Here is a 27,609-nt window from a genome sequence, read left to right as displayed (position 1 = left end):
TTAGAACCACGTGATTGAAAACATCCTATTTTCTGGCCATGCGCTTTGAGTAATAGCAATCAGTACAAGAATTTGCCTATTGTGCAAAATTCAAAATAGATGTAAAATAATAAAGCCCCAAGGTCTACATGTATTCACGTCGTCCTGTGAAGCATGGTGAAATTTCGATGTATGTGTTCTTTTTTGTTTGTTTATTTTGTTGCAGTACTATGCTTGAAACATAGATATATACACTAGATATGGCATAGGGAGCCTGAGCATGCGTCAATAACGTAATAAGTTTTTTTCTGTTTTTGTATGTTCTGAACTTTTGTGCTAATCAGGTAACATTATTGATAACAGTCACTTTATATTTACACTTTACAGTCACATTATTGTCAACAGTCACCATAAGGCAAAGCAGCACCAACTCGCACTTAACACTCGGCTTTTGCTAGTTTTGTTTAATAAAATCAGCAAACAATGCTAAAGAAATATGACAACGAGATGCTGCACTGCCAGAAACTTGTATTATTGTCGGCTAGTGAAAGAGTTGTTCGGGGGATTCATTTACAAACAAATCGCTCCCTCCGTCAGTATGAGAAGTGAAAGCAGGAAAGGAGGTGTGTTTCAGGATTAGATCAAATTTAACAGGGAGGGTGAATTGTACATTTCTGTACACATAAACACAAGCTTTTTGTCAGGAATGCCCGTGCGGTCACTAATCCATCAATGTAGAAAAGTGATGTAAAATTATAATTTTCGTAAATAGAAAAAAAAATTACATACTATCATCCAGGAAAACTCCCGATCATAGATATATGTGTATATCTCTGGCTTTGGATGGCCACAGTCCTCCACTGTACCTTGGTCCCGCATTCATTTCAAAGGAGCGCTACCCTATACCAAGATGGTGGCGCTATTGACGCAATCTGTTCAATAGACAACAATAGGCCAGGCAAAATCTAATGTATATATCTATGTGCTAGAAAGAGCAAACGTAAAGAAAGCTTCTGGTTGGCTAAGTGAATTGATTGGTTTTGTTGTTTCACGCCATATTTTTGGTTTTGCTTTTTCGGGAAGTGTTGATTTACAAGCTAATGATATTATTCCTCAGCTTTAACGCCCCTGTCTGAAGCAAAAATCCTTCTATTTATCGTGTTCAAGGACTGTCTGAGGTTTGTGAGTGGAGTTTTCTTCTTTGTGTGTGTGTGTGTGTGGATGGACCATTTCTCTCAGAGGCAGAAAGCACGCCGCCATAATTGCCCAGACGTTCGTCGCTCCCAGAATCCATTTGGGATGTGTAATTATTGAGAATTATTATTAGGCAAAGTTTTAATTAGCATTTGAGGCCGTAGTAATTATACATTTCCATTTAGTGTGGCTGCACGCGCTGTCACGGCTGACAGGACAGAGAGAGAGAGAGAGTCCGAGTGCTTGTTTTGATGCTGAAGAAGAAGCGTCTCCCACAGATATGCTGAATGACTCTGACACAGTGCGATCAAATTATTGTGCTGTCATTCGTGCCACACGTTCACTGGCTTACGGATCATTTCTTTAACACGAGCCATTAATTTGATACTAATTTAATTTGACAAAGCAAGAAAAAGACAGGTGATTAGCTTATGCGTAATGTAAAAGACGTAATAAGCTTTGTTTTAATATGAAGTTCTGTTCGTCTCTTAGTCTCCCTCACAATCTCTTTCTTTCTCGTCCTTATCCAATTTGGGGAAGTCTTAGCTTTGGTGTATTTGCAACCCAAGCAGTTCTTTGGTTTGAAGATGTTATCTTCTCAAACAGCACAAGAGGGACATTTTGAGGAGAACTGTTGGATGTGCCTGTGGAAATGTAGTTTAAATTGGAAGCAAGTGTCTGGATGTTTTTTTTGTCTCTTTGTCTGTGTGTAAATGCATGCTGGGGTATCTGATTTATGACAGCTTGTGACAGACAGTCTGGAGTTGTTTCCTCTCGTCTCTCTCTTCGAGCTTTACAGCTTAACAGCAACATAAAAACACTCATTTTAACTTTTCCACGCCTGTGAGCTGAATGTTCTGTGTCGCCAGTGGTGCTTTTGTACTGTAGTTACTGGTGCTTAAAACCTTACATTTGTCTTTTGTGAGATTCCAGTAAATACACACTCTTTTCAAAAGACCCAAGTCGCATTGACTCGACACTGATTCTTGAGCGCGGTGACAAAACAGCCAACAAAACTGACAAAATAACAGATTATGTGCATAGGAATCATTTTGAAGTTCTTCGGATGTATTCATTCATCTTTTGGTGCACACTCACACGCTTCTTCAATTTGCTCACAGAATAGGTGTCTTTTGTGTCAGATACAAATAATAGTGCTAACCGCAAATAATGTGACAGATATTTAGAAATCTTCACTTCAGGGAACAAATGAATTGAGAGTACAAGATGCTCTCAGGCTGATTTTCTAGCACATCTATTTGCTTGTCGCCAGTCAGAAATTGTTATGGTGTTGACGACATATGGTGTTGACACACACACAAAAAATATCATATTTTGAATATCACACATTTGCAAGATTTTTTTTTTCTGTTATGGTGTCTGGCGTTTCTGAAATTCACAAAAATCATTTTTAAAAACTATCTGGGGGGGACGGGGGTTTTATGGCAGAAAATCTGTTTCTTTACTTAATGTATTGTTATTATTATTAATAATAATAACATTAACATTATTAACATTATTAATGTATTGTTATTATTATTATTATTATTGTCAATGTGATTCATTAGAATAAATGAAAACCACAAAATGGTCCACTACAACAAATGGGGTATATTCACTAGTATTTTTCAGCTATTAGCTACGTTTCCATCCACTTATTTGTATGCATATTTTGGATATGCGCATAAAAAATGGTTGATGGAAGTGCCAAGATGTGCATACATTTTGAAAATATATAAATATAAAATAAAGTTAATTCACATTTTTGCATGTAAACATAAAAAAAAATAAAAAAATAAAAAAATGATAAACATCCGGTGAAAGTTTGATGTGACTCATTTCAATTTCATAATTTTTTTTTTTACAGCATCAATGATGTAATTTAATTAAAATACATCCAGTTAAATAGACTTAAGAATCCATTTAGTTGTTCAAGCGTAAAACAAGATGAAAGACCGTGTAACAGCTAGGGCTGTCAGGATCAGCAGGCGAGAAACTCAATTAAAATACTGGGGTAAAATAAAGTCATAATTTAAAGACGTGGCGGGGGAAAATGGAATTTAATGCAGTGTTTCTTGCCCAGTCTGAGAACCGCTTTATATCATATATCTATTTGGTAGTGAAGATCACCGATTTTTAAAGAAATCAGACCATAAACATGGGAATTTTAAAATAGAAAGACAGCTCAAGCATTGAGGCTAGCTGACTGAAATTAAAAGTCCGTGTGCATATAGCACATTGGGCCAGGATTTAAAAAATGATGGGTTCTGTTCGCATTCAAACTCTGAGATGACCTGAAATAGGAATGCAGCGCAGATCATAGAGAGGTTAATGACCTATTGCCAGACATGGTGTCACAAGATGTGACCATAAAATATGAGTTATGATTTGGCATCACGTAGTAAAGGTTATAACATCTAAATGCTTAGCAAATCTTTTCAATTAGCTGTAATTATTTTTCAAGCTTTAGATCATTTCCATGTCACTGTCAATCTTTCCATGAAAAAAAAAGGTTTTTACCAAAATAGTGAAACACCTTCTACGTTGTTTGTATTTTACGTAGGCTTGTATTTCACAGTTTTGTAAAAATAAACTCAAAAATGTGTCTGTTAATGTAGTCAAACAATTATTTTTGATTTTAGGTGGGAATTTTACATACAGCTGAAGTCAGAATTATAAATTTTAGTTAGTATTTTAATTACTTTTTTTTAATAATACTTCCCAAATGATGTTGAACAGAGCAAGGAAATTGTAACAGTATGTCTGATAATGTTTTTTCTTCTGAAGAAATTCATATATATTTTTTTTTATTTTGGCTAGAATAAAAACAGTTTTTAATATTTAAAAAGAATTTTTTTTTTTGTGTTGGTGCAGTTTAAAGGGTCACGAAACTCAAAAACATTTTTTGAGCTGTTGACAGTCGTATATGTGTCCCACACTGCTAAAAACACTATTAGGACACATATATCTCACTAAAAAGTGAAAATTGGTAGTTTTTGCAGTATTTTGAGCAAATTCGTACTTGAAACTAATTTTTGAAGCGACGGCACGGCCATGAGATCATAGCATGTATTCCAGCGTGTAGAATGGGCGACTGTACCTGGGTGTACTGTATTGCGTCTCAGAGTGTGCTGCATTAATGCATGAGTAAGGCTTGGTTCAAACTAATAAGCGTGCTCTATTGTGCAATTTTAATTAACATTTATTAATGTTACAGTTTAGACGTCGTCACGGCAGAGAGGCCACATTGTGTTGGCAAAACAAGCGTACAGTGTTGCTTTCCTAATTTGCTGAAGTGAAGTTTTGTTTTCATTTTCTCTCTGTGAGAGTGCAGCTGGAATCATGCGTGGATTACAGTGTATGCAACGTGACGAACGACAACAATAACTTACGTGTCTAAGGAACATTGTTTTCCCGATACCTTTACTCTTCTGCAAATAGAGATGCGGATTCGCTTCTCCTCTTAAAAAAGACGCGGTTCTAGTTGCTGTGGATGGTCCTGTCTCTACAGATTTGGTAAGTGAGCGACCAGTGCTCTTTGTTTATTCAGTTTGTTCGTATCGCTAACTATTGCACTGAGTGTAAACATGTTAGCACCACAACCAAACTATTACCGTCATGTAGGATTTTCACCGCATTTTGTGACCGGAATAACACACGCAGCTTACCTGCCGAGTGCTTCTAAGTTACAGAGTGTTTCTCTCATTCGCCATGCGGTATCAAACATTGCATGAAAAATACACGCTTAGAGCAGTTCTTCGAATCAAATATCTCGTTTGTCACGAGGGGCACAAATGAATTTCCTGAATGAAAGTGACAAACTGCAGTTAAAGTCCAACATTTAATAATTTGGTGAATAATTTGATTACAGTTATCCATGTAAACATAAGCCCCTTTCACACAGTGATAACGGTAAATATCCGGAAAATTTCCGGAAAGACTTTACCGGTATATTGAAAAAAGTGCTGTTCACACAGGCGAGGACGTTACGGAAATATTCCAAAAAAGAGCATTCACACATCCATTCCAAAATACCGGTAAATTCTGACATCATTCACCACAAGTGAGCTTTAAACGGCTGCGCTTGTATTTGTAAACATTTGACTAAATTACAAACTCTGTGGATGATCAATATTGTGAACAACTTTCTCAGGATCACTTTCGCATGTCTAGATGTTCATAATATGTGCGTGTGCTGGCGCTCACAGGCTGTTTCACAGGCACACGAACGTAAACAAACAACGGCTTATCATAAGCATCTCATCGATGATTATTTACACAGTTGGCATTAAGAAGAACATATAAACGTGATCTGACTAACTTCTAGCAGCTAAATGTGTCTGGAAAAATATTCAAAGGCTTTTATCCTCACAAACCGCGCGGACGTAAATGCGTCTGACTGTTGTGATTGGCTAAAGCAGACGTCTCACGTCAGCACGTTCTAGACGTGCACGCGCTTATTACGGGAATCTTCCTTCTGCATTCACACAGCGCAGCATTCCGGCAAATTGCCGGTAATGTTACAACTTCTCTTTCCGGAAAATAGCCAGAACGAATTTACCGGTATTTTCAAAAAGGACCTGTTCACACATACAACCTTTCCGGAAAATTGCCGGCAATTTTCCGGAAAGGTCTGTATGTGTGAAAGGGGCTATAGTCACTTTCTCCCCTGTGTGTGTGTGTGTGTGTGTGTGTGTGTTTTGACTCTGAAACTCAGCGCTAAATAGACACTTCCTCTTTTGCTCCTCCGACACTCCCCCCTAAACAGAGCTGGACACGCCCACTTTTCTGGCTTTTTACAAAGTAGAGGTGTGAAAACACCCTGCTGAAACGAGGGGGTTTCATGGCCCTTTAAAGGGCACTTATTTTATCCTTTTTCAAGATTTAAGATAAGTCTTTTGTGTTCCCACAATGTGTCAGTTAAGTTTCAGCTCAAAATACCCATCAGATTATTTATTATACCTTTTTAACTTTGGGAAATTTGAGCTGCTAGGCCATTGTAGCTGCTTTTGTTGTCTGGGCCTTTAATGAAAATGAGCTGGTTCTTCCCACCCATCGTTCTCAAATGCCAGTTAGAGGCACAGAGATCTGTCAGTATTTTCAAGTTAAAGTGTTGACTTTTTGTAATTATTAATGGGGTTTGCCTTAGGCAAAGTCCATTCTTACTATTGTGCCTGGTTTATTATTCTTCTTCCTTCTTCTTCTTCTTCTTCTTCTTCTTCTTCCGTACACTTTTTCGGCGCGTAACTAGTCCCGCAGCTTTCGTCCCAGACCCTTGAAAGTGGGCTCAAATCGTGCGGCTTTATCGGGAATGGTGTGCTATGACTTTTATAAGGGGTGGGTGGTTTTAGGGCCCCGCAGGGGCCCCAAAACCACCCCCCAAAACGCATTGACTCAACATTACGCCCAACTTTGACAGATTATAGCGCCAAGTGTGAAATTCATAGAAATATGGGATTCACATCATCTGTAGGGGGTTGCAGCCTAAGTGAGAACATACCCCGCAAGGGGGTATAAGTTGTACCCCTGGGGCTCTAGGACGTCCCAAAGTGCTCCCATTGACTAACATTGGCCCCATTGACTCCCATTCATTTTTCTAGAACAGCACTAACGCCCCCGCGAAATGGGTCGACCTTTGAGGCGTTATAGCGCCAAGTGTGAAATTCGTAGAAATATGGGATTCGCAACATCTGTAGGGGGTTGCAGCCTACATGAGAACATACCCCGAAAAGGGGTATAAGTTGTACCCCTGGGGTGCTAGGACGTCCCAAAGGGGTCCCCATTGACTTTACATTGCCCATTGACTCCCATTCATTTCTTGACTCACATGTCAATCACATTACATAGCAGTGTCATAGACTTAGGGGTTGGCTTATTTGACTGAGGCAACCAATCAGCATCTCAATATGATTTTGAAGCTCACAAGCCACGCCCCCCCCAAACCATTTAAAGACCCTTAATAACTGCCCCATTGACTTAACATGGGGTGGGACGTCCCATTGCACATCCCATTGACTTCCATTAAAAATGTCACACATCAATAACATTACATAGGAGTGTCATAGAGAAATGGGGGTGGGCTCATTTGACTCAGGCAACCAATCAGCATCACTATATGATAATGAAGCTCACAAGCCACGCCCCCAAATTGGTCCCATAGACTTCTATTATAATAGGGCTAGATGCATATCTTTTCATAGCAGTGTCATATAGACTTGGGGGAAGGCTTATTTGACTCAGACAACCAATCAGCTTTTCAATATCATAATGAAGCTCTTAAGCCACGCCCCCAAATCCATTTAAATACCCTTAATAAGTGTTCCATTCACTGCCATTTTAACTGGTCTACATGCATATCTTTGCATAACAGTGTCCTATAGACTTAGGGGTTGGCTCATTGGACTCAGACAACCAATGAGCTTTTCAATATGATAATGAAGCTCACAAGCCACGCCCCCAAACTGCTCCCATAGACTGCCATTGTAACTGGTCTACATGCATATCTTTGCTTAGCAGTGTCCTATTGTCTTGGGGGTTGGCTCATCTGACTAAGACAACCAATGAGCATCTCAATATGATAATGAAGCTCACAAGCCACGCCCCCAAACTGATCCCATTGACTTCTATTATAATAGGGCTGGATGCATATCTTTGCATAGCAGTGTCCTATTGGCTTGGGGGTTGGCTCATCTGACTCAGACAACCAATGAGCATCTCAATATGATAATGAAGCTCACAAGCCACGCCCCCAAACTGGTCCCATAGACTGCCATTATAACTGGCCTAGATGCATATCTTTGCATAGCATTGTCATAGAGACATGGGGGTTGGTTCATTTGACTTAGACAGCCAACCACATTCAAGTTCACTTTGTAACCTCGCCCATAGCAACAAAACAGAGTACCCTAGCAACCGTTCATCAACAGCTATATCTCAGCATCGGAACATCGTAGAGACTTGGGGATTGGCTCGTTTGACTTATGCTAGCAAACGGAACTTCCTATATGCTACGCATGCTAGCAGTGACTAGCTACATGCTAATATTGACTAGCCAAGTACTGTAACTTGCTAGAAATGCTTACTAACTATAAATATTTCATCAGGCATGTATGTGAGGCTTGCCTAGTAACCACCCAGGGTACCCTAACAACTGCCTAGCAACCACCCAAATTACCCTAGCAACCGCCTAGCAACCACCTAGCAACCGCCTAGTAACACCTTAGTAAGGGCCTAGCGACCACTCAGGACACCATAGCAACCGCCTAGCAACGCCTTAGCAACCACTCAGAATACCCTAGCAACCACTCAGAACACCTTAGCAACCACCTAGCAACCACTCAGGACACCCTAGCAACCGCCTAGCAACACCTTAGCAACCACCTAGCAACCACTTAGGACACCCTAGCAACCGCCTAGCAACGCCTTAGCAACCACTTAGAATACCCTAGCAACCACCTAGCAACACCTTAGCAACCACCTAGCAACCTCTTAGGACACCTTAGCAACCGCCTAGCAACACCTTAGCAACCACCTAGCAACCACTCAGAACACCCTAGCAACCACCTAGCAACCACTCAGGACACCCTAGCAACCGCCTAGCAACACCTTAGCAACCACTCAGAACACCCTAGCAACCGCCTAGCAACACCTTAGTAACCACCTAGCAACCACTCAGAACACCCTAGCAACCGCCTAGCAACACCTTAGCAACCACCTAGCAACCACTCAGAACACCCTAGCAACCGCCTAGCAACGCCTTAGGAACCACCTAGCAGCCACTTAGGACATCTTAGCAACCGCCTAGCAACACCTTAGCAACCACCTAGCAACCACTTAGGACACCTTAGCAACCGCTTAGCAACCACCTAGCAACCACTCAGGGCACCCTAGCACTGTTGCTAGCATGATGCTAGCAACTCGATTAGCATGTTGCTAGCATGATGCTAACACGATTAGCATGATGCTAGCTACATGCTAATCATGTTAGCTTGATGCTAGCAACTCGATTAGCATGTTGCTAGCATGATGCTAACACGATTAGCACCATGCTAGCTACATGCTAATCATTTTAGCATGATGCTAACAACTCGATTAGCATGTTGTTAGCATGACGCTAACACGATTAGCATCATGCTAGCTACATGCTAATCATGTTAGTATGATGCTAGCAACTCGATTAGCTTGTTGCTAGCATGATGCTAACACTATTAGTATCATGCTACCTACATGCTAATCATATTAGCATGATGCTAGAACCTTGATTAGCATGTTGTTGCTTTTTGGCCAATACGGTGATGCATTTTCCCCCATCGATTTGCCACGCAAACCCCATTCACATTTCCTTTAGGAAATGTACAATTCTAGTTATCATTATTATTTTAAAATAGTCATTTTAAATCATAAATGTTAACCACATTTTCTCTTTCTTAGTGCCCCATATCCTCTGGAATTAAACCCAGTCCTGCAGATACGAAGGACACAGTCACACCACTATCCTGATAGCGAGTCGATGCCACAGTAGAGCTCACAGCAGTGTAAACCGGTACAGTATCACTGATACCGCATCCCTGAAAATCTGTTCACCATGAAGGTCACAGGCAGAGTATTAAGATGCATGGCTCGGGCGTATTAAAGCACAGTTGCATCTGGCCGGTTTAAATTCCATTTCCTGTCCTCGTATCAGTCTAATGGTGCTTGCAAACACCGGAGCAGCTGTTTCCCTTCTGGCTGAGGTTCCCCACCATACCCACTCTTGACCCAAACATATTGTGCAGAGAGCAGAGGAACGGCCAGAAAGCAAGAACAAATTAAAGCTTGGGAAAGAGAGATTTCTGGCATAGTTTGGTTTCCCCTCTCTATTAGGCCTTTCAGGAATACAATATTCCCTTTGTCTCTTGTGGTTGGCCCACATTCCAAGAGTGGCTAAAGGCTGTTGCGCTTTTTACTTCCTGTGGTCAGGCTTACTGCCAGGGGTCTTATGATACAGGTTCATCTAAAGCGTCCCCAGGGTCATGCCTGGGCCTGCGGAAAAAAACCCAGGACACAGCGTTTAGCAAACAACAAACTCATTTAAATGGTGAGTGAGCAGTCCGTGATTTTGAAGTATATCTTTAATTCAGAGGAAGAAGTGTGACGACTGTGTGACTACTTGCAACTAAACCAAGCATGTTGTCATCATGTCTCGCACTTTTCATCAAGGCTGATGTTATTTTGGAGAGAGTTTGCGAGCTGATTGCGAAAGAGTCAAAGAGGCAAGTTTCTTCGTTCACTCAAAATGCAAAAAAACACGAACAAATTGACCTGTATTCAGAAATCAAGCCTGATCTCATCTGGTTTGTTCTCGCCTGATTCATTCACTCAATCACTTAGTTCACACTTTTCTTCACCTCATTCTTTCTCCTCCTGATTGTTGGACCGCCAATCCCTCCATTTTCCTGTTTTTGTGTTTTGAGGGGTGTTACTGTTTTTTTGCTCTTTGCAAAGTGACTAAGATAAGCCCTTCCTCAAAGACTTTAAATGTTGAAAAGATGACTTCCTCAATTAATTAAGGACACAATGTGCTGGAAACAGTCATGAAGACCCTGGTAAATGATTTGATTAGCAGTTTGATATATTAAAGTGTCTGCTGCATGACCTCAAAAATCCTTGTCACAAAAATAGAAAGAACTGTTTTGTCCATATAATGCTATAGTTTGTACTGTTGAACGGTTAGTTTACCCATAAATGCCATCAATTATTTGTTCCAATCATTTATTTCTGTTTTCTGTTGAACACAAAAGAAGATTTAAAATTATTCTGTTTACTGAGTGTAACCACAGATACAGGGACACTGGAGTGTTACAAAGTCACGTCGATCAGCTAGTTTGTCTATAAGCTAACATACGAGTGATGCGCTGATGAATCCCGGTTTTAAATGCTCCAGTATACTTGTATTTGTGGTTACACTCAGTAAACAGCGATGAGTTTGGTGAACTGATGACCTTCACGCCCACAGTTATTTCTGTTGAGCACGCTGAACACATGGCAAATAGGCGCTGTTTAAGAATGTGCTGAAATGTTAGCGAATGGTATCGAATTCCAGTATCGTGCAACCCTAGTTAGCACTCCAAAAGAATAGTATGCTGAATTCATAGTACTAGAAAAATAGTTTAAAAGTACATGAATAACAAAAATAGTCATCGTTCTTGGTGTGAATGGCCATTGTTTGCTGAAACCAATTATCAAAACTCTCACAGTTTGATTAAAACTGTAAATATTAAAAGGCACTTTCCTAAAAATCCATTTCTGTTTATGCTTTATTTTAAAACCCCATTTCCGTCAACAGTACTTTACGACACCATTATTGGAAACAAAGCTTATTGATATATCATTTCAATGAATGTTTTGTTTTGTTATTAAGAGATTTTAAATGAGAACTACAGAACATGAGAATATGGATAGCCTCAAAGCTAGTTTTTGAGTGTGGAAACTTCTGCCTCTTAAAACCATGCCAAACAGGACAAAGATCTTATCTGCATTTTGAGCTGTGAAGATAATACAGCCAGAATCTTATATGCTTCATTCTGCATAACGGTGCAACTAGAGCAATGCTACGCCAACTGGAGCCTACAGCTAATTGCTTTGTTTTTGCACCATGTTACTGCTGTCTAGGGAGCGTTCTGTCTGCATACTCCTGTACTTGGATCTCACAATTACTGTCAAAAAGGCATTCATTTCCAAAGAGAAAATTTTCTTTTGAAAGAAAAAAAAAGTGCTTGGAATTTCTTCAGCTGCCAGTGACGGTGTAAATAGTCTGCGTCGGCATGTGCTAGCATTTAAATGGTTTTGCATTAGGGAAGTTGAAGTCTAATCCAAAACCACTGAAGTGTCCAAGCGGAGTGATTTGAAAAGGCAAAGCCATTTAGATCTGCTCCTCACAGATACAGAGCTCTTGAGCAACCCTCAGAGAACCCGCAATTTACGCCACTGGAAGATCGCTTACGTTCTTCACACAGCTATTTGGGTGAGAAAATGCAGAAAAGGGATTTTCCACCGCACATAATTTACAGCCCAGATTACCAACATGTGTTGTTTTGTGGTTCCTCGTGATAACGGGATAAATAAATATTTAAATGCATAAATAAATGGGGGAAATGCCTTCCACCGTTTTGGTGCACTCCAAACCATTGCGAGAGCAGAAGATGGAGTCACTGTGGTAACGAATGCCGTTGACGGCATGTTGCCGTGCGGGAGCCAGACGGCACAAGTCTCTGCCACTCTCACGCACTCGCCACATTAATCCGCTCTGTTGGAGAGTCTTATCCTACTTGTTAACAGGGTGTAAATTCAAATCCTCTCCGGTTGAAATGCGCACAGATACACTTCCAGAGCGGGGTTTGGGGCTTTCTAGCGGGGTGTCCTTAGGAATATCATTGACGCCAATTGCCAGTTGCTATGGAAACCTCCCACACAGCAACGTGGGTCACATCTCTCCGGCCTGTTGGCGGCTGTGAGGTCCAGGAATACTGGCCCTCTCTAGTCCTCATTGGAAGTGGTGCGATGAGCTCATGTTGGAACACTCTGCGGAAAATGGGAATACAAAATAATTGAGGCTGAATGAAGTTTTAGTGTGTCTGATGAGCTGAGAACAGCAGTGTGAACACTGCATGTGTTTAACACATACACAATGCTAAACATCTCCCAAACTTTTTATGGTGTTTGTTCAGCACAGTATAATTCATTCCCACTAATGTAAACACCCAACTGGCTCAATCTAAAATTGTTTATATCTTGGCATATAGAAAGGCATTCCTTTCAGCAAAACTAAACAGACAGGTCATTATTGTATTCCGATATCCATTTGTGGCGTGAGTGGTACAGTACGGTACGGTATGGGTCGCCATTATCAGGCTTGCGTTTTTACTGCCAAAAAGGTACAGAAAGTTTCAGTCAATGTCATTCTTGGTCGAGGAAATGTCTACAGTAAATCTGTATGGGTCATTCACATATCATTTGAGAATTAAGCACTTCTCACAAAACAGATGGTTTATACACATAACTAATTGTGTATAAATGTTCATTACTAACCTTTCTATGAACATAATGTGATTATAACAGCAGATTAATGAATTATGTAAAATAGCCTACTGTAACGTCTGCAATTATATAAAATAAATAAATAAATGCAAGATAAAGTATATGAACACATACAGCCTACAGTCTCCGATATGTTATCGATTACAGAAAAGCTACACACAGCATACATTTAGTTCTTATTTGGGTTCAAAAACAACATGCAACATGTAGCCCACAGTCAGTGCAAACCTCTCATCTGTATCTTTAATCTTTAACAGCACAGGTAACCTCTGTTAGAGAGTAATTCCTTTATTCTGTGTTCATTATACTCCAGAAGGTGATGATAAAAGTTAAACATGACAGTTTGTTCATGTTTTAGGTTGCTGAAAGAATTATTTGCTCCTTTGTTTTTTCCGGCTTCTCTTTGTTTTTCACGCGTCATTCTCACGTTTGTCCATTTCTGAAAGGGTTGGATGTCAGAAGCACTTCAAAAATCACGCACACATTATTATCATCAGCTCAAGAAGTTTGTTATTTCAAATGTAGACGTGTGACTCATTCATGTGAGAAAGCAAAACCGTTCGGGCTATAGACGGCCTTTTAAAATAACCACAGAGCACAAGGTAGATTCTGCTCTATTTGGCTTTGTGGCTGCTCATCAAGATGATGACAAGGTTTGTTTAAGCTTGGGTCGACCATGGCTTGTTATTATATGTAAATATTTTATGGTGTAATCTCTGCTAGATAAGCTGTGTTTTTAAAAATATTTTTCATTTTCATGCCTCTGTATGAGCTGGTGATGTTTCTCTATAAGCCAATAACGTTTGGGCTGCGCGTCTTGCTCTGCCTTTGGTACTCTTTTGTTGTGCTATGTACCCTTCCGAAAGGGTACCCAAAAAATGGTATGGTATGATTTGTTTTGGGGAACCTTTTGACAGCGGAAACAGCCATAAAAGCAATACCAAACCATATCATACACTCAGTGGAAACGGGCCATTGCTGTTTATGGCAGTGAATTTAAGCTAAAAATTGTTTGCAGACACAAATATTTGAGAAACTAGCACCTTTTGGATTCATAAACGCATTAGTGGATTTTGGCTATAATGGGCATTTAGCAAAATGTATTTTAAGCTCATCTCTCAAAAGATCTTTCAGGGAGATTAATTTACACGCTCAGAGATGTAAAATGGTCATTTTAAACAATTGGACAGTTGAAGTAAAACACTGCGGGACCGCTCTGTCTTCTTGTTGACTCGGAGAGATAAGTGGTGAGAACATGCAGAACCGTGTCCGAGGGAATGTAAACAACTTGACACCTAGCACCGCAGCGCTTAGACTTGCTGGCGTTCCTTTCCCTCCTGCTCACTCTTTCATACTTACGCCACACATCTCCCCTGCTGTTAACATGTATGTTTCAGTTAGCAGGTCTGAGTAGGATGCATCGCAGCACAGTTTATCCGGGATCCCCAGAGAGGGCCCATATGTCGCAGTAATGTAACTTGCAGAGAAGTTTGCTGAACTTGGGAGTAAAAATTTCTGATCACGTTTCTGTTTAAAAGCGCTTGCCTGTCATTCATAAATAAATCTGCAGTCAGGAGATTGTTCTTAAAGTCAATCACAAAACTAGAATAGATCTATTTTATATCTGCTGGTTCTCCTAGACAATAATGAGATTAAATGGAGGGGAAGTGGGGGATTTAGGCTTAATTCTCCTGCTTTTCGGATTTTTCTCCTGAGAAAGGACAATCACTGTGTCCTAAGATATGCAGAAGAGATGTCAAAAAGTCAGGATATTTATTTTTAAATGGAAATTCGGCAACCCAAATTATTATATATCTTAAAATGGTATAACTTTTTTTGTAGAAGAATGTGTTGAAGACCAATTATAAATATTTTATTCTGAACAAATGAATAACTTTTATTCTGAACAAATAACTTGCCTGAAATATCACACTGATCTTTGTGACAGCATTGGCTTCTGTAAATGGTGAATTTGATTTGATACTGTAAAAAAATGATTAAGCCTCTTAGTTTAGTCAGTCAGAAAGCTTTTAAAGCACTTTTTTCCCTAGTCAAGCCAAAAGCTCAGACAGCATGATAGATTCATTTTGGAGCTGCTTATGACTTTTAAAGGTGCATAATGTTCATGATTTTTCATGTCAACAGCACACAGGTTAACACAAAACATGTTTTTCCATTCCAGAGTCCTGCTTTCGAATAGTTTTTTCTATTTAAAATGCACTAAACTGATCTTGTTGTTTGTTCAGGTTTTCGTGCTCTGTTTTTGAGACAATCTGTCAAGGTAAAACTGTGCTCGAGACCCTTGAGACTTTTAATTGCTTTGCTCCAATTCATGCCCAATTTAACATGCAAGCCTTTGACCATAAATGCATTTGACACCTTTTTTAAGCAATCATATCATTTGCACAAGTCCTCACAGATGGCAAAAATTCACATGCAAATCTAACAGACTTTCTGCAAGCCAGAGTGCAAAACATACACTGGATGTGTATATGTACCAGTTAGAGCAGCTCAATATATCACTTTAGCATCGATATCGCAATGTTAATAGTTAATAATCACATCCGCTTGTTAAGTGTGACATCAAGCGAAGTGCTCTATTAAACTGATTGGGGAGACTCGTAAAATGGTAATTATAGACGTTTACAAAGCGATTTAATAGTTTCGAAAATCACAATCGCAATATACATGTCCATGCCTAATATCCAATGGCCAGAAAGTTACAGAAAGTAATTTTTTTTATAAATTGTTAAAATTTTAGTATTTATGATGCAGCAAGCCCAGAGATTGTTGTGTACAATATGGCTTTATATAAAATTAACTTTAATGTGTGATATGACTAAAAAGTGAGCATAAACGAATGATTTCTCAACTCAAATGAGTGGCAGATGGAAACAGTATTACATACGTCACCACTTAACAAGAGGATTGCGAGTATTCGCAATGTTGAGTCTGGATTATAATATTTCAGGTGTTTTTTTTGAGGCCTGAGACTGTGTGAGGGATGTAAAAGCATTTAGGCATAAAAAGTTGTACCATTTGTAACTTGACAAATTAATAACGATTAATTTTATTGAATTGTTTATAAAACAAAGACTATGCAGTATAATTTTACATTTGATTATTCAATTACTGTATACATGACTACAGTTCGACTCCTTGGAATACAATAAAAAACTGTATATTAAACACTGTTATATTTTTCTTTCTTAAATTTATCTGTGCTTGTAGATCGTTTATTATATACTAAGCACTCCCCTACAGACTTATCCCAATCAATCTAAAATTATAAATTCTTTTCAAATTCAAATTCAAATTATCTTGAAATTATAATAATATTGCAATATTTATCGTATTTACGGTGTCATGCAGCCGTAATACCAACATATATTTATATTTCTTTGCATTCCCACACACCTTAAGGTGGCTTTTACATATCCATCAAGTTTTAGAGTGGCTGTCTGTAGTATTGGAAACTTAGTAACCAATAGTAAACAAGCATAATGGAGAGAACAGATTGATTGCCATCTCCCACTATTCACAATAACTTTTTTTTTTTTTGCAAAAGGCCACCTGAAGTGATTGAGTTTTGCCAATTAAGGGATTTTATATTTAAAATTGGACATTTACATCATTCGATTCACATGCAGTACTTCAAAATGTGCATTAACAGGCCATATATAGTTGTTACATTGCTGTTTTTGTCAAGTGTATGTCAAAGTGGTGAGCATACAGTGACTATGTTTACATGGACATCAGTAATCAAATTATTTTCCTTAATCTGAATAAGACAATAACATGATTAAGGTGTTTACATTAGTTGCTCTTTGAATGTTTCTTTCATGATCCCATTTTACATGTTATAGCAAGTAATTCGATTAACATCATTGCGTCACCACGTTTCCTCTAGAGTTTTATGTAATTTTGGGTGTTTAATTTTTGATTGGTCGACTTTAATTGCACTTTGGCAATTTCACTTTAATTCAGAAACATTTCATTGTCGTTTTAATGGAATTGTTTTAATGGAATGGGTGGGGGAGCATTTTGTGATGTGGGTGTCTGCACAGCAGAAATCCTACACGATGGTAAGAGTTTAATTAAGGTGTATAAATGTCTGTACTGCACTTCAATAATGCAACTAAAATCGGCATACTCCACATGTCTTAATCCGATTTCTGTTTAGTTCTATTATGACCTTAATTGGATCAAAATAAATCAAAAATCTCTGTTTACATGGTACAATCTTAATCTCAAACCTTTGCCAACTCTTGCAAACTGCTGTTGTTCCAAGTGGATGCTGCACTTTGATGGTGGTGTGGAAAGACCCCCCTCATGACCCTCATGATTGTGAAGTCCTTTGAGTGTATAGCCATACATGATAAATGCACTAAATAAATACAGATTAATTGTTTATAATAGAATAGAACACAATACTAGTTTGTAAATTTGCTCTTTTTGCCTTTGGAACCCAAAATGTTAAAACATATATGTAAGTTTACATAAAATTGTAGGTGTTTAGTTGAAAAAGTTGTCGTGCAAACGTCTAAATTTTGTGTGAATGCCTTCTTACACACCCAGTAAATGCCCAAATGTCCAGTAACCCAATCAGCACCAACACAAAACACAAAAAAAACATTCATTTATACTTATTTTTTTGCTATAGAAAATCTCTAAATAATGTCAAATTTGGTGGTCAAGTTTCAACACTCTATCGAACAAGCGAGAAACATTTTTCGCTATTTTTTTTATTGTGCATAGAAACTATAACTCATTTGTCATTTGTCTGATTATCTCTGTCAGAAGTTTACTTACACTGAGACGTCTGTCTCCTCTCCAGTCATGAATGAACTGTGCAATGTCTCACTGTTCAGTATGTCTCCCAAGCAGCCCATAGCCAGGGTTTGGGTTTCTTATGTTTCTGTTATAATGCCCGTGTGGCGTTCCTCAGAGGACTGGATCGCATGGCCCTTCTGTGATGTGAGTAATTACGCCTGAGCTGTGAGAAATGATTATCACCTGGCTGCAGATTGCATTTCAGCATCTCAGGTTCCTCGTTTATGAGCAGTTTAGCTCCTAATGCCGGCTTCGTTCACCGGTTTGCTCTATTTCACACAGTCTAAAGAATGTCGGAAATCTCGCTCTCTCTTTTTACCAATGCGTAGACGGCTGATCCATGTTGCTGAGTGTTTGGTTACTCTACAAGCCATCCCTAATGCCCTTGAAACATTCCAGGATTGGAATTTTAAACAAACATCTTTTAGAGAGAGCGAGAGAGCAACACAGTCCCTTTAGAAACTAGAGATATATGAGGTTTCCAACAGCAAACACACTGAGAGTTCTCGAGGCGCTGGGCCGTCACCTCTCAGAGTCTCATTAGGGCTGAAAAATGTCACCCTCATTAGAAATGCAATTAGACTTAATTGAAGTCTAAAGCAAAAATAAACGACGGGGTCATGTTTATTATTTCACTCTCACCTCGGACATTTTTTTTTCGCTCCTCGCCAATTTTCTCAATTGGATTTCCTTCTTGAGTGTGTTTTCTTTGCCTGAGTGGCCCTTTCACTTTTATCGCTTTACTGAGAGACTGAATTATTCTTTAGCAGCCAAATGAGCGATAGCTTCATCATCTGTAATGTCTGAACACACACCCTGGAGTTTCTTCATTTACAAAGTCGTGCTCAAGTTCGGAGTGCGAAGGCTTGCTGTTCCAACGTGGCATGTTTTGTGCAGATGGTTGCTGATTCATGATGATTAATATCACTTCAAGTTTGTTTTTGTAATTCATTATGAATTTAAGTAGAAATAAATAATTATAATTGCCAACATTATACCACCACAAGCTGCTTTTCTGAATGGGGTATATTCACAGCACTGTTTTTCAGCCAATGATAAACTTCCAAGGAAAGCTTAATGTGACTATTTTCAAGAGCATTGATGTTGTAATGTAATTACAATACAATCAGTGTAATAGACTTAAGCATTTATTTATTTGTTCTAGCGTAAAATGAGATGAAAGATTGTGTAATCGCTAGCATCGTCAGGAACAGCAGGCAAGCATTGAAAATGCTGGGGGCAAAATAAACTGTCATATTTTAAAGACATGGCGGGGGAAATGGAATATAATGCAGTGCTTCTTGTCCAATCTGAGACCCACTTTATATTGAAAATTTATCAGGCAGTGAAGATTTTTATAATGGAAAGACAGTTCACTGAAAGTGATGAGACTGGCTGGCTAAAATTAAAAGTCTGCGTGCATATACCCCATTAACTAAATGTTAGGTAAATCTACACCTATAACCTTTTTTTCTAGAGATGTCCTTTTTTGGGATATTTATATATCCTCTAAAATGTCAGGGATTTAGAATTAGCTTTTTACAGTCCTTAATTAATTTTATGTGTTCTTGCATTACTTTTAGCTTCATTTTAGTGTGATGTAAAATGTGTTAAATGTTACTATATAATATTCTCGACACCCCTCACAAATCAATATTTAATTTAAATAATAGTACAATAAATTTGTGGGCATCTTTCAGGCATCCTTCTGTCTGTAGAGACAATGGAGTTTGCAGTCTGTGGTAGTACCAAACCCAAATTTGGAACTAATTAAAAAAAAAAAAAAAAAAAAACACCAGAAAGATAGCAGAGCAAAAACGTGTACACCCAAATTAATATGTTGGGGTAAAGTATGAAATAAAATGAATAAACTGGAAAAATCTAGAGAATTGTAAAAAATATACATAAAGTTTAGTTGACATTTTGTAGTTTTTTTTTTGCAATAAATCCTTTGGATTAAAATGCATTTTCTTTTTATTTCTAAAGGCATTATGAGATCAAACTCTTATTTCATGGATCTAATTGTTCAATAAAACAAATGCACAAAAAAATGATTGCATTTATTCACTGAAAAATGCATAAGACTATTCATTTTCAAAAGGGGGTGTGCTAATATATGCTGAGAACTGTATAAATTAGATATTTATACAAATTTATTGTAATACAAAACTTTAGTGGAAAGAATTGATTTATGTAGTAAAGTCATATCACATAAGCGATACCATTTACCCAGCACTGTTCTGTAACAAGATCAATGCTTTAATTCAGCAGGGAAGCATCCAATTGATCAAATTTTACATACATTTATATTAACATATATAATTATTATCTTAGTATATGTTCCCTAGCCCTTTCCTTTACCCCTACTCTTTGTTTTGCGCGTTCACATGAAGAAGTAGTGGTGTCCCAATTGTCTTTAGCTTGAAAGTGTAGGGCTAAGGGGAAGGACTAGATAGCCCTTGAAACTGATTTTTCAGGACCACACTCGAAACCAAAGGAAAAGAAAATTTCCTAAAATATACTGCACCATCTACAACAGCAGCATGGCTGCACGCGGAAGTCAGGAGATGCACAAATTAGTATTTTTTGTCTACATTACAAATTTCTACAACAAACAAGCACATGCTTAATACATTCATAACCACATTCATGTGTTTACTGAGATGCTTTTTAAAAAAGCTAAAATTATAAACGCTTAATTTTGCTATCTATAATCCATAATAGTAACTACATCCGTATAGTAGTCCCACAACATTCTGTCACTCGATGACACTCAAATACCCTGTCAGAATAGTCCAGTGGCTGGGAATGGGCTTTTTACAGTGTCTGCTATAATGTTAATGTTGTTTTTGTGTGTTTACATAGATGAATAAGGCCACTGTGTAAATGCGCAGTACTGTTACAATCTTATTGTCACATGTCGTTATGATAACATAATATATGCATTTAGTGATTTGATAACACAACTGGAATAACTACAGCAGTAGTCAATCTCATATGAAACAAAAGATCGCAATGACATATGATGACGTGTGCAGGCATTGTAGTGGTGTCCCATTTCTTAGGGGTAAATTTTGAAGCCTTTTCCCTTCACACTCTATTTCAAGGGCCAAGGGAAAGGGGTAGGGGTACAACAATAGAATTAGGATTGGACATATATGAATAGCTTGATTTCTGAAGAATTGTGTGAGTTTTAGAAAACCATAAAGATGCCAACCATAAAGGGCAACATGGTGGCACATTGGGTAGCACAATCGTCTCACAGCAAAAAGCTTTCCCCCACAAGTCCAAAGACGTGCTGTAGGTTAATTGGGTTAGCTAAATTGGCTGTAGTGTATTTGTGTAATAGAGTGTGTATGGGTGCTTCCCAGTAATGGGTTACAGCTGGTAGAGGATCTGCTGCGTAAAACATATGCTTGTTAAGTTAGGGGTTCATTATGCTGTGGTGACCCCTGATTAATAAAGGGACTAAGCCGAACAAAAATTAATAAATGAATATTATACAGCATTACAGTTTTATTGTAACCTTCATTACAAACTTGAATTGATTTCTATTGAACAGTTTCCTATATTGTGCAGCTCAGTTTTAACCATTAGGAACATTATCCACTAGAATCCATCAGCCAGAAATATCGCCACGACAGAGACTGTAGAAAGTCGATGTGCTATATTGGGTATGTTTTGTCAGGTTGAACTGTTTAAAAATGTTGTCTAGTGGACATTATATCACACCTGTGTCTTCTGCTGTTATTCAGGCCCTAGACACTGGATTTATCTCTGAAAAAAAAAACAGTCCCACTGTCCATGTTGAAGATTTCCAGTTTCCACAATTGATAAACAAAGTTTGACTTCAGCCTTATACATTTGAATAACACCATTTTAAACTTTCTCTACCTCTGCCTTCATGCCTGAGATAAAAGGTGACGCTTGCTTCCCCTGTGTTCTCTAGCACAGACTTTTCTGAATGCATATACCCAGCCATCTCGGGCCCTGCAGACTGCCAGGCAAGTGCTTTATTCTGTGGCGCTATCAGCACTGGAGGAAGACAGCGGTGAAATTTGCCGTGAATCAGCACTGTGCGTGTTAATGTCTCAGATCCCCTCCCGTCCTCATTTCCTGTCCTGAGAGAACCAGGCCGCACTGTGACACTTCACTCCTCTGTAGTCAGCAGACGAGTAGGGCTCTTTCTCTCGCTGTCTCTCTTATCTCTCAGCCCAGTCACAGCCTCACATACACAAATCACTTTGCCCCATTTGAGTTTCCAGGGATGGGCTAGAATAGACACACTCGACTTGACAAAGTTGGCTTTTCTAATGGAGACTGTCTGTGCCACCCTAGAGGGGGAAATGGTTCGTTTTGTCTAGAAATTTATGGGAAAGGAGAATGAAAGCAGCCATCGTTTTATTGTTTTGCTGTTTCTGTCTTTTAACAAAATGTTTTATATACATTTTTACATATATATATATATACATATATATATTGATGTATTGGTTGATCTAATATAACACTGATCTGCAAACGCTATGTATGCAACAGTATGCAACATATGTCCAGTCAAGTCTTTATTTGTATGGCCCTTTTACATTTTAGGTTGTGTCAATGCAACTCAAAATAGATGTAATACTAAAAAGAAAACTTTATTCTAGATTGTGGAAACATTTCGGAATGTGAGAAAGGGAGGAGAGTAGTGGTAGAATGCTGCTGTAAGTCTAGTATAATTAAACTTAATTCTTAACTTAGTTCAGTTAAATACAGTTGTCACTGCTGAAAGCCAATCCACTGAAGGGCAACAACCGAAGCAAAGAGCAGTTCTTTCAGCCCCAACCAAGCAAGCCAGAGGCCACAGTGGCAAGGAACCCAAACTACACCATCTAGCAAGCCTTGGGAGAAACCAGGCTCAGTCAGGGTTACTAGTTTTCCCCTAGCCAAATGTAAAGTGGCAGAAATGCAGTATAAAATGTTGGAGGGCTTGACAAATTTGAGCATCAATTGAGGAGAAAGTACAGGTCCAGGTGGATCCCCAATAAGTCAGATATGGACTGGATCCAAGGTAATGTGAGCTTCACAATAAGGAAAAACAGACAGAATAAAATGCGGGGTTCAACAATAAGGACTGCTCGTTGACCCGGGGCCAGCTTGTCAGATGCTCGGGCCAGTGTACAGAATGGTTGTACTGCCTTGTCACAAAAGTTTGACTGCGACTCATATGTGAATCCAGCAATCGCACTCTGATTTGCGCCAAATCAATTGGTCTCAGATTGCCTGAATGAGGTGGTCTCTGCTCGATTGAGTGGATCGATGTTAGTGACAAAATTTTGAGGAGAAGTGGAAGAAAGTGAAAGTGAACAGCAACAGGAGAAGAAGGCGGTTGAGGAGGGGGATTGGTAAAATGAGATGCCATATCAGATATCAGAGGTGCTGAATCCGAATCCAGCGTGTTCCGACACAAATTAAGCCCTGGGTGACTATTTTTGTGGGTGTCAAAATTAAAGTGCACAATTTCGTTCAGAACTAATAATTAGTTAGACTAATATATATATATTTTTTTACAATCCCATTTGTTGATATCATAAAAGAAAAACTCCACGATGGTGTTATTAAGACTTAGAAAAAGGTCAGATGTGTTAAATTTACTGTCCTGTCCATATACTTTGTGTTAGAAACACTTTGCATAAGCGGTAATTAACTTTTTTTTGTAATTTGATGCAAACATGATAAAATTCATACTGTTGAGAATTATTACCCCCTTTCGTTTTTGTTTCTTATTTAAATATTTTCCAACTGATGTTTAACAGAGCAAAGAAATTTTCACTGTATGTCTGATAATATTTTTTCTTCTGGAGAAAGTCTTATTTGTTTTATTTCAGCTAGAATAAAAGCAGTTTTTAATTTTTTTATGAAACATTTTATGGTCAAAATGATTAGCCCCTTTAAGCAATTTTTTTCGATAGTCTACAACAAACCATCGTTACACAAAACTTGCCTAATTACCCTAACCTGTGTGTTAACCTAATTTACCTAGTTCAGCCTTTAAATGTCACTTTAAGCTGTATAGAAGTGTCTTGATAATATTATCTACTGTCATCATGGCAAAAATAAAATAAATCAATTATCAGAAATGGCGAGGCAGTGGCGCAGTAGGTAGTGCTGTCGCCTCACAGCAAGAAGGTTGCTGGGTCGCTGGTTCGAACCTCGGCTCAGTTGGCGTTTCTGTGTGGAGTTTGCATGTTCTCCCTGCCTTTGCGTGGGTGTCCTCCGGGTTCTCCGGTTTCCCCCACAGTCCAAAGACATGCGATACAGGTGAATTGGGTAGGCTAAATTGTCCGTAGTGTATGTGTGTGTGTGTGTGAATGTGTGTGGATGTTTCCCAGAGATGGGTTGCGGCTGGAAGGGAATCTGGTGCATAAAAACTTGCTGGATAAGTTGGCGGTTTATTCCGCTGTGGCCACCCCGGATTAATAAAGGGACTAAGCTGACAAGAAAATGAATGAATGAATTATCAGAAATTAGTTATTTAAACTATTATGTTTAGAAATGTGTTAAAAATCTTTTATAAAAACTTGGGTGCAAATAATTCTGACTTCAACTAAAGTGTTAAAAAAGATTTTTAACACATTTGTATGTACATACACATAAATGTACATTAAAAAAATCAAAATATAAAAGCTTTTAATGATTTAAGATTATGTTGACCTTCAAACACAATCCTAACTTGTTAAAAGGTTCCATTGGATTGTTACTAAGTTATGTTTTATGTATTGTATGAATCAGTTACAATGTATTCACAACAGTATCAACAATGAACAAAAAAGACTGAGGACTATGAATCTTTCTGAATGCCTAAATAGAGAATTCAGTCAAATATACACCAACTCTGATCGTCCATATGTGGTGGTCAGTTCCCATACAAATGGACTGTTTTTCTCATTTTACAAAATGACCCTTGTTGGCTGTAGTCGTTACCCACATGGTTTGCTGTAGCTCATTTCAAAGCTTGCTGAGTAAACCCTCCGCAGGTGATGAGTTGTAGAGGCCATAAAATGCACTTGGCTGTGACTAGTTTGGACCAGTACAAGTCCGAGTGGGCCCATTATCAGAGCCGCTTCACTGATTCGCCAGGAATAACAGAGAAACACTGCTTCAAGCTGTGTGCTGGGAAAGGTCAAAAGGGCACAATGATGACTCTAAACCTAAACTGTCCAGACACCAAGGGCAGGTTGAAAGACAATCTTAGGGCGTACTTACACTACATAAAGTTGCCTTAGCGATACAAGTGCTAAAGCGATATTGTTCCCCCTCCCTTTTCCCCTTATGGCCTACACTTACACTGTATTTTGCCTTCCAAACCTGAGCATGCATATGTCATCGATGATGCAACTGTTCAGTTTAACAGGGAGAGAAACACTCTCGTTCAACACAGTGAACATTGCTTTATAGTTAAATCAATTTAATTATTGAGATGCAGTGACACGCAGGCAGGGCCGGCGCGTCCATAGAGGCGACCTAGGCGGCCGCCTAAGGTGGCAGTATACAGAGGGTGGCGTCCGCGACAACTTCCTTACCACCCGCATCCTCAATTATGTCCGCGACACCTCCCTCACCACCCGCGTCCTCAGTTATATTCGCGCATTGACGACAGAATAGAAAGGACGGCGTCAGCGACACCTACATCAGCACCCGTGTGTCCTCAGTTATATCAGCGCATAGGGCGGCAGAATAGAGGTCCGCAACACCTCACTTCATTCTCATAACCGGTCACTTTCGTTATCACATTGGGGTTGAGGGCGGCGTGATCATCCTTTGCCTAGAGCGGCAGTTCAGCTTGCTCCGGCCCTGCACGCAGGCAAATATTTTGCCGAACAGATCCGCAACTTTTGACGTTTATAAATAAGCATGAAAGTCCTCATGCTGCATGTATTATGAGGTTTGCTGAAGATACAGCTGACATGCAGCGAGGGGTTTGCATTTTTAATAAACTACAACAATTTGTGTAAATAAATGATTAATAAATCCTTTTGAAACAGTCCCTTAAAATTGACATGAAAAAGTGATCTTCAGCTTTGAGCTCAGGCATGCTTGCATTCACACTACAAGCGTACTGTGCCAAAACCTAACCGAATCACTCTTTAGGACACCTCTTCTAACCAGGCCAGGGCCGGCCAACTGAACCCCACCTAGGCCTGATTCGGAGCACTCACGCTTGTCAAATGAACCTGAAAACACACCTGGACACGGTTCAAATAGCATAGTGTGAGTGCACCCTCACTTTATACCAGATCTCTGCAACCTATTACACTGGAGAAGGTCACATTACACAATTAGTATTTTTATCATGTATTACCATCAGATATCCTAAAAAATAATACAAATAGACAAGCAAAATACTGTAAATGTGACTGTAAACTCTTGATTCAATCATAAGATGTATGCTTGAAGCAAGAAAACCATATTACTTTTATTAAAATAATTTATCTTACGACAAGCAGTTTAGCTCAGAATGATATGTGAAAGAAAATGTAACAACAAATATTCTGATTAAGAGAAGTTTTTGTTCAGTTTTTGCTCATTTGTGTACAGTATATAATACACAATGACTACAAAGGATTTTTCCCACCTGCCTTATTTAGTTCGGTTGAATCGCACTAGATTTTGTTTTCCCTCTTAGTGCGATTTGTGGGCAGGTGTGAATGTAGCAATCACACTCGAGTGCGCACCAAAGGTGGGCCAAAAAAACCCTGGAGCAGTTTGTTTGTGGTGAGAACATGATCCGAACTATAACAGACCAAACCGCAAAAAGTACTGTGCCTTTTTGGACTAATCCAGCAGCCGTAGTCTGATGCACTGTGCATTATGGGGTGTGGAGAAAAAATATTTGTTGATAGCACTTTACCAACAATTTTAAACAGTAAGAGAGAGAAAGGGGAAAAACATTACCTGATGGATTGTTAGTAATATTTTTGAAAGATGACCATGTCGCAGCTTAGCAAAATCAATTCAAGCCTCCTCCTGAAGTGACTTGTGATGCTCCTTTGCTGTTTGCAAGCATTAAAACATTGCTTTCCAGTCACAGCTGTGCTTCATTCTTGAAATGTACAGCTTGTCTAAAGTGTTGTCTACAAACTATATAGTATACTATGACCAGGGATAAAATCAGTCTGCACAGTTGTCGCTCTATAGTAAAAAGTGACGTTTTGTGTCTGCCGGTTTGTTTACTTGCGGGAGTTTCATTGGCATTTTCTGCATGTTAATTTTGACAGTTAGAAAAGCACTTTAGGAAATACATTCAATAACATCTAGCTAATGAGTGATGTGGAGTTTGTCACATGACTACAATTTGGTTCTTTCCAGCTAGTTCGCACCAAGTGTGCCGCAAGCCTACGTTTGAGTGAAGGTTTCGGCCGTTAGATCGCCCCCTGGGGGCTGGCTGCAGTACAAGTCATAAAGCCCGCCTCCTCCATGTTAATGAAGGAGACTTGAGCCCAAATAAAAAAAAAATATTACACTTGCAATAAAATGTCCCGAAAGATA

At 38.9% G+C, this 27,609-nt stretch overlaps 1 long non-coding RNA gene across 1 annotated transcript in view; it reads left to right on the top strand.

The window, feature by feature from the left end:
• The window catches only part of LOC141376089 (uncharacterized), a 1,000,182-nt gene that overhangs the window by 968,475 nt on the left and 4,098 nt on the right, over positions 1–27,609 (top strand). Inside the window, exon 2 of the long non-coding RNA XR_012385233.1 lies at positions 25,316–27,445. This is a non-coding gene — a long non-coding RNA (uncharacterized lncRNA). The remainder of the gene's footprint in view (positions 1–25,315; positions 27,446–27,609) is intronic.

Source organism: Danio rerio, chromosome 9 (genome assembly GCF_049306965.1).
Source record: "Danio rerio strain Tuebingen ecotype United States chromosome 9, GRCz12tu, whole genome shotgun sequence".
Classification (NCBI taxonomy): domain Eukaryota; kingdom Metazoa; phylum Chordata; class Actinopteri; order Cypriniformes; family Danionidae; genus Danio; species Danio rerio.
The sequence above is the reverse complement of the archived record's forward strand: the minus strand, read 5'-3'. Positions and strand labels throughout refer to the sequence as shown.